The sequence below is a fragment of the Panthera tigris genome, chromosome D3 (assembly GCF_018350195.1).
Source record: "Panthera tigris isolate Pti1 chromosome D3, P.tigris_Pti1_mat1.1, whole genome shotgun sequence".
NCBI classification, from domain to species: Eukaryota; Metazoa; Chordata; class Mammalia; order Carnivora; family Felidae; genus Panthera; species Panthera tigris.
In genome coordinates, this window is record NC_056671.1 from 20,950,480 (window position 1) to 20,956,526 (window position 6,047).

At 46.4% G+C, this 6,047-nt stretch overlaps 1 non-coding gene across 1 annotated transcript; it reads right to left on the minus strand.

Moving 5' to 3' along the window:
* Positions 1-4,889: 4,889 nt before the first annotated feature.
* LOC122232827 lies at positions 4,890-4,993 on the minus strand. The gene has a single exon (XR_006210241.1). It is a non-coding gene; the product is annotated as a U6 spliceosomal RNA (small nuclear RNA).
* Between the last annotated feature and the right edge of the window lie 1,054 nt (positions 4,994-6,047).

A 6,047-nucleotide genomic window follows, 5' to 3' on the forward strand; every position in this document is an offset into this window, starting at 1 on the left:
ACATTCCTCTAACAGTAAATGTGTACCAATAGGGGAAGGAGTTAACTGAATATGACAGCGGAGCCAGGGCTCCAGGCGCCCATGCCAATGCAGGACAGCAGAGAGCAGAGGGCAGCTCCCATGGGGAACTTTGGCAGATGGGACCTGACCCTGATGAGATTATTCTTTACATGTGCTTCTTACCCAGATGGAGTGTGTTGATTCACACTCTATCCCGGCATCTATGTCAATGAGCTCATTGTCCGACGTCTGAGTCATTCCAGTTTTCTCTCCCAAAGTGCATCAGTAAATAGCAGTGAGATCCTAAGGATCCTATTTGGGGCATCTGCTCTAGGATTCATGTATATTCTTTCTGAAATGCTTCCCAAATCCATGGTAGCTCTGTTCCGGAGACCTTGCAAAGGACCGTTTTCAGCCTATGTCTTCCCTGGTGGTCAAGAGGAACTTGAATAACTTTCTGGTCTTTTTATCTATGGCATGAATCTATGTGTCTCTCGAGAACAATACCACATTGGTTTCCATGACTACAGCTTTGTAATATAATTTCAAAGTGTGAAGAATGGTGTCTCGAGGTTTGTTCCTTCTCAAGATTGCTTTGGCAATTTGGGGTCTTTTCTGGTTCTATACAAAATTTGTTTTTTTTTTTAATATCTGTGCAAAACGTCATTGGATTTTTTATGGGGATTGCATTGAATTTATAGAGTGCTTTGGGTAGTGTGGACATTTTAGCATTATATTTATTGTGGAGATCCCTGGATTTAGGAATTACATGGAGGCTGTGTGTGAGGTCCAAGGGTTTGTCTAAAATGACCTCCATCTCTGTGCTTAAAAATGTGGATGGATTTATGATGATTCAAATGAAAGAAGAGTTACTAGTTTTGGCAATAAGGTAAAGAATGTGGATATGTGTATTTTTTCTTTTTTTATTCACTGATGTATTCTTTTTAATTCAAAAACCTTTCCTGGGCACCAGCTAAATACCGGTAGGCTGCAGACACTCAGTGCCTCAAGGACAAACAAAACTGTCAAGGTCGTGGAGCCTGTTAGGTTTTCATCTGACTCACTATGACAGACAAGGAGGAGATGTTTCCTGTGAGGTATTCAATGGGAAGCACTGAATATTTATAGGACTAGGGCACACGGTACTATGTTAACCGAGAGTCGATTTCTAGAAGTGTGTGTGTGTATAACTGTATCTTATGTATTATTTATACGTATTTTGTGTTATATATATATATGTATATATGTATGTATATATGTATATATGTATACATATATATGTATACATATATACATATATATGTATATATGTGTGTATATATATACATATATATATATATATATATATATATATGATAGAAATCCCAGGAGATATATCCTAGATGTATTGTCATGAACAGTGCAGAGATGGATTAGATAAACCACTGGGGAAAATAATTGCGTGAATATTTACAGTAGGAGTAGAACCTTGTGTGACACAGAGAAGGACTAGAGAGGGATCTGGTGTCAGTAATTATAATACATTGCACACTGAGAAAGGAGCGCTTAGAGCACCAGGATCTTCTGGGTCATGGGATGAGCTCTGTCCTTACAATTCCCAAGCTTCTGCAGGTTCCCAAATGGGCAATCCCATCTGGATGGGGGCCCCATCTGGTGCAGGTGACCCAGTCACCTCCAGTGTCTCTCCTCAGCGCTGGGGCTCCCTGGCTGCATCTAGGGATGACTGTGTTGTTGACCATTGCCTATGGGTGCTCTTGGGAAAAGGCAACGTGAGAGGCACATGCCCCTTGTTTCTAATTACAGTCTGTCCTTGAAGAATCCCATGTGCATTTTTGTTAATGGACCCTGCCCCATGAAGTGTGAGGATGGGGGCAGGTGCAGAGGATTATGGGGACTGGCTTGCCTGGGTGGGAAGTGACCTGGCATGACAAAGAGATGGGATGTCTCCTCAGGCCTTCCTGATACAGCCTGTGGAGTGGTGAGCCTGCCCTCTGCCCTTCTTATCCCTCAGTGCAGGACACAACTTCCCTGAGGGGGTCCCTCACCTGACGTCCCAACAACACAACTAAGTGGTGGGGGGGCACAGAGTGATTCATGCTGAGGAAGCCACAGCTCTGAAGTAAGGACTGAGGTGTGGTGGTGCCTGCCACACAGGAGGTCGCACTTGGGGGATCAGAAGCCCCCGACCCTGTGTAGGGATGGATGGGGTGCCAGGCAAGCTCAAGTCCAGAGGGTCCCTCTCTGCTCAACTCTAGTTCCTTCTCCCAGTCTTAAGTGAGTCTGAACTCTGAGACAGCAGGGGGCGCTGGAGGTCTGTCCCTGTGCATTGGGGGAGGTGCAGGGATGGCTGGGGGGTGTCTCAGCTGGGCACCCAGTCCTGGAACCCTGCCTTGTACCCTCTGCTCTATGCTCACCGGGGCCCACGATTGGCTCCCCAGCCCCCCCTCCCCCAACTCAGCTGTCACCATATTCAGTGAGTAGGTTTCAGGACCCAGGAGGGGAGTGATTTGCATGAAGGATTCCTCTCTGCTCTCCAAAGTGGGGAGGGGATGAGAGAGGCTTTGTGCAGTTCTCTCACTGGTGGGCTCAGTCAGGGGCACAGCCTGGGCTGTCTCCACCTTGACCTGGACCCCTCTCCTCCTCACCCCCCTTGTTCTCCGCTTAGGTGACTGGCTGTGGAAAGCAAGGCGAGTGATTTTGGGCTGGGGTGTGCTGGGCTCCTTCTTCCCCTCTTTTGAAGAACAAGCTGGAGGCATTCCCTCAGGACCTGCCTGTCCGTGTCTCCACTGCTCTGTTGCAGGGTCCTGGGCACAGTGTGCCCCGACACAGGAGGCCTCCCTGTCAGGGTTTCAGGGGCACAAGGTGACCTTCACCTGTACGGGAATTAGCAACAGTGTTGGAGCAAATTATGTGGGCTGCTTCCAAGAGATTTCTCTCAGCGTTACCACAACTGTGGTGCTCAGAAGAAATGGACCCTTGGAGATCTCAGCTCAGTTCTCTGGCTCCCACTCTGGGAACAAGGCCTCTAGGACCTTCTCAGCCTGCAGCCTGAGGATGAGCCATATTGTTAGTGCTCAACATGGGGCAGAAGCATCAGTTCTGACTTACTGCTGCAGGCCCATGGGGACCTGAGACAGAAAGCTGTCTTTGTCACCCCCAGGACTGCCGGTGAGAAACAGACAGGGAGGCCTTGGAGACCCTGGAGGGTCTGAGGGTCTGACTCTGAGCACAGAGGAAATTTAAAGGGTCAGTGACAGTAGTTGCCTCTCATGTTGTTTTTTCTTCCTTTCCTGTCTCCCTTTCCTGTCTCCCTTTCTTTCTTTCTTTCTTTCTTTCTTTCTTTCTTTCTTTCTTTCTTTCTTTCTTTCTTTTCTTCTCTCTCTTTCTCCCTCTATCTCTCTCCCTTTCCTCTTTCCTTCCTTCCTCCCTTCCTTTCTTCCTTGGATAAAGAGCTTTATTTGGATTAAATGAGAGCTGGTGAAAGAGAAGGGCCCAAGACTCCAGTGAGATTAGGTTCCAAAAGGGCAGGCAGAGCTTATCAACCCAATGGACTCCACCTCCCAGCAGCCTTCCAGTTAGTAGGGTCAATAAAGGCCTGCTGGGAAATGTATTTGCCAGTAAATCACCAACGTTTGCCAACCATCACTACAATGGTAGAGTTTCTCTTTTCCATAATTAAATCTCCACAACACCTCCCATGACACCACAAATATTACAAAAAATGTTTTAAAAAATCGCATTTGACAGATCTTGTACTCATCTTGAGTAGTTAGCTCCGAAGTCTCATCATCTTCCAAAAATAGTTCTACTAAACTCATCGACTGAAACGTCCATCCATGTAGTGAGAAGACAGTCTTTGCTGGCCCATGGTCATTCTAATCCAATTTCCCCAGCCAGTAGGGCTGCATAGCAGAGTAAGGCTCAGATTGGGGGGGAAGGGGGAAGGGACGGGGCTAATTTTCTCCAGTATAAGTTCACAACTAAAGCTTGGTGGGAGAGCAGAACCAGAAAGGCTTGAGGGAAGGGTCCAGGCCCTGTACTCGGTCTGAAGAGAAGGAGGAGGAGGAGGAGGAGGAGGAGGAGGAGGAATGCTTACCATGCTTGTTGTATTTGTATATCTGTAAGAACTTTCTTCATTTTCTTCCATGTTTTCTTTTCCATCTGTTTTCCATGCCAGGTGCCAAGGGATTCACAGGAGGGATGCCAGGAGCAGGTGGTGGGTAGGGAGCAGGTAGGGACCTAGGGGTTGGCCTCCCGGATGCCCTGGTTATGGTGCAGGATGGGGGTGCACTGGGGAGAAAGCTGGATTCCCCCGGGAAGCTGCTGCAGGAGATGGAGAGGGGCCTGGAGGGCAGGCAGGGTGGTCAGGTGGTGGATGGCAGGATGGGCACCTTCAGGGTACCTGACGTCAGTAGATCTGGATTTGGACCTGGCTGCTTGGCATTGGGATTCCACATGTTCAGGTGTTTCCTCCAGCCTTTACACACACCACCACCCGGGCTTGACTCACCCTGCCTCTCACCTCAAGTTCTTTTTCCTAAAAATAAAACAAATCTAGTGAGATAATTTGCATGTCACCGAGTTCACTCATTCAAGTATACAACCCAGCAGTCTGTAGTATATTTACGGAGTTGTGCAAACATCATCATGATCGAATCGACAACATTTCCATCACCTGCGGAAAAAGCGCTGACCCACTAGCAGTCACGCCATTGCCCCTCTCTGCACTCACCCCTTTGTCACCACCGGTTCCTTCCTGTCTGCAGTGACTTCCCTCTTGTGCACATTTCACAGGTGCTGAATCACAGAACAGGTGCCACTGTAAGCACTTCACTCACTGGCATTAAGAATGTGTGCATTGTTGCGGGAACATCAACACCACCATCTGTAAATATATGGATTGCTTCACTTGGTTGCTTGTCACTCTTGTGCAGGGACCATGCCGATCTATCTGTATGGTTCCAGTTTTAATGGCATCGGCTGTCAAAACAGTAATCACTTACTTTTCCTTAGTGGTTTATACAATAATTAAGGATTTCATTCTTTTTCAATTTTTATCTTCCAATATCAATTCACCCCTTCCATGATTTATGTTATATATTTGTACATACTTCTTTTTGTTCAACAATTTAGCCAGTAGTTGCTGTATTCTGTTATGAAAAATAATACTGTGTGTTATGAGACTGTTTTTCTGGTTTTGGTGTCATGCATTTTTGCTTTACCCTTGGAGAGGATGCAGGCTGTGTCTCCTTTCCCTGGTTCCTATTCCCTCGTGCCTGGTGGATGCCAAATGTTCTTGCCCCTCATTTCCCTTGACTGAGGTGTTTCCAGAGTCCCTTCCTGACTTTCTCACCCCCTGTGCCCACAGCTCTGCAACTGAGACCTCCTGTCTCCCTCTTGCTCTTCCTGGATGCATGTCCCGTGGTCAGGGCTCAGGTCTCCCCACATGCCGGCCTGTGTCTTCACATTCAAGGGACTTTCTCCTCTCGTGCTGGTTCAGGCCACTAGTCGCCTTCCCTTTCTGTCTCCTACAGCTTTTTCTGGAACTCACTTTTCTTCCCACTGATGCTCCTGACTTGTAGTGTGAGCACGGGAGTGAAGCCGCCAGGGTTTCCAGTCTGAGCGCTTATTTATTTGCTGATTTTCACTTCCGGGTTGTGCGAAGTTGCAACTCGGTCCATCTCATGCTTTACGGAAGGTGTGAATTTTGTGTAGTTTCCTCTGTCTTCTTAATTGTTGGTGTGTTTTTAACAGCTGTCATGGGTATTTCCAATTTCTTTGTTGGATATTACCTGAGCACCAGAATTTTCCATATTTTTAATATAAAAAATAATAACAAAAGAATACCTCCTAAAATGGTTGATGCAGATGTAAAAAATAAATTATTTTATTTCATACTTTATGTAATATCTAACATTGACATAAAAGGAAAAGTTATCAGAGCTAAGTGCTATGACCAATACACTTCATATTTCTCTTCAACTTCTTACGAATACAAAAAGAATGTAACTAAAAACAGCAGTAAAGTGTAATAAGAAAGAATAAGG